Genomic DNA, 2,779 nt, shown 5'->3' on the forward strand with positions numbered 1-2,779 from the left:
TTGTAACCTTGGTCAAAAAATCCTCTTGTCACATTTGTGTGGGTCTGTTCCTGGTGCTGCCACTCTGTGTCACTGATCTTTGTGTCTGTCCCATGCTGTACTGTTTGCCGTAAATACTGGTGACTACATCTTATCAAATGTGATATCCTAAGTTTAATATATTTTGCATAATTAAAAGCTTTTGATTTTGTGGCAATTATTGATAATTAGAAATTAAAGATACTAGTGTTCTTGTTTCTAAAAACATTCATGTAAATAGTGTCATATTACTACTGAGAGGTGGACTTGAGAATATAAGGTACATAAAGGTAATTTCATAATGACACGCCATGCTCACTTGTGTTTCTTTTGTGTGTTTCAAAGCAGACAGAAGTAACATATTAGATGGGAGTTGTTGCGTTTATTCAAAATACAGGTAAGGTAGGTAGGTCGGTAGATAGGCAATTACATACATAATCCCAATAGCTTTAAATTCTTTAAGAGCTTCCTGCAGTTACTCTGAGAGGTCGGTGTTGACATTTGTAAATTAATAATCTCAGCATTTAGAAGGTGGGTTTTCATGTATGTTATGTACAGTAAGTCCAAAAAATTGGAAACCATAGGATAAACTGCTTTAGAATTCCATTTTCCTTATGCTTCTACACTCCTTGTGTACTCTTATGTTTTTAGTTGTTTTGCAAACCCTTTTCTGATCATAAAATGAAACCATAGTACAAGACCAGAATACAAAATTCCCTTTCAACCAGGAATAAAGTATCCAATAGTTAATCTGAAAAATACTATAAATACGTTAAAACATCCAGGAAGACTAGAAACATAGTGAAGATAATTTGTGCACTTTACTTTTCTCAGATTAAAATTAAAACTAATGATACTTCATGTGAATCTGTGTCTATTGTTGCCTATGAGAAAAATGTCATCCTCATTCCTCTGTGTCAGTTTTTTCCTGTGATTTTTCTGTCATTATCATTAATTCAGGCGGTGCCTTGATTGAACTGCCTGTATGTTTCTTGTAATTGGGGTCCATTTCTTATGTTTGCCCATTTGTAGACTTTATCAAACCTAGGAAAATTTTAACCATTATTGCCCATCCCTGGCGCCGTGCCCCCTGGCGGCCCCCCCTGCCCCCCCTACCCGCAGGCCCGCTGCACTGTGGGTAGGCGGCGGCCCCGGCCCCCCTCCCCCCAGCGGGCACTCTGCACTGTGAGTACGCGGTGGCTGCGGCCGCGCTGAGGAGCCCGCGGCGGCGGCGGGGCGCGGGCGGGGCTGCGTGAGCAGGGGGCTGAGGAGCAGAAGCACGACGGGCGGCTGAAGATCGGGCACTGCGTGCTGGGGAACACGCAGCTCTTCAGAGTCATCCCGAGTTGGGCGGTGATGGCCTTTATCCTCTGGGTGGATTGGCTTATTGGATGTAAGCCCCTCGGATAGGGCATCCCTTTGATGAGGCCGCTCTTCACAGTGGAAGCAGGCTCGGAGGGGCTGTATGTTACCTGCTGGCTCCCTGTAGCTGGGACAGCAAATGCTTCGAAGCAGGATCTGGTAGGCACCATATTCTGTCCCCACAGAATATTAGTGATATATTTGTGAATATTCTAGTATGTCCTTTCTACTCCACCAGATAATATAAAAGCCTTGCCCCTCTGAAGGTTTTGTTCAAAGAGTCTTTACTTAACACTTTGACTTATGATACTCATAGCTTATGTCGTGATTTGAAATAATAAATACATGGAGATATCCGAGAATAAACACAGTGGACTCCACTACAATAATTCCTGTGGTCTCATTTTTTAATTGCTTTATTTACAAAATGAAGAAAATTAGTAAATGAAAATACAAGAGAGAAAAGTCATCACAAAAGTAAAATTATTCATATACCCTTTAACAGGAACATTCTCTGAACTCATTTAATCTGTTTAGCATATTTCCCTACTTTTTTGTTCATTAACGACATAGAAAAATATTATCCCATGTTAGCAAATACTCTTCTATAATGTGTTTTCAACTTCTATCCTGCATATGTTATAGAAAATATGACATTTAACTCTAGTGTTAGAAATTTATTTTTTAATGTTATAAATTTACAAATAATTGTTTACAACCATGTTGGCACATGTATTAGTTTTTAAAAATTTTTTGGAATGAATATCCTGTCCTTTCTCTTTTTTAAGTGGTATGCTCAAAAATTTTGGTTCATTTCATGTTTTTAGAGTTAATGACCCAAAATAGACTTGTGCCCAGGTGAAGAATACTAAGGATGTTCATAGAGTGACAGCCAAAGAGAAATGTCACAAGCTATAGACCTTTGTTCATGTATCAAAGACCCCAAAGGTAATAGTGTGTGTGCACTAAAGGCAGATAGCATGAAAATATGAGGAGAGAAGTATATTTCAATAGAGATGAATTTAAAAATTAATTTTATGACTTTCTGGAAGATAATTTCAAATATCCATTTTTTTCTCCATCACTTTGAGTAAATAAATGCAAAGAAAAAAATAGAAAACTTATCCAGAGTTTAAAAGATCTGCTAGAGTTTGGTGAGAACATTAAAACAGAATAGAAATACCTAACATAAAAATATATCTGGAAACAAAATTGGATACTAACATTTTGTGAAAGGAGTTTCTCTTACAATGTAAAATAAAAGAGTGACTTCATAGTCTAGAATACTTGAATTTTAAATGTCTAGAAACCTAAAAAAAAGCTTGTAAAAATTTAAATACCTGTGGCTAAAGCAAACAAAACAGTCATCTGTAGTGATTTGAAACATTTATTTTCTTAG

Source organism: Manis pentadactyla, chromosome 13 (assembly GCF_030020395.1).
Source record: "Manis pentadactyla isolate mManPen7 chromosome 13, mManPen7.hap1, whole genome shotgun sequence".
In the NCBI taxonomy this organism is placed as follows: Eukaryota; Metazoa; Chordata; class Mammalia; order Pholidota; family Manidae; genus Manis; species Manis pentadactyla.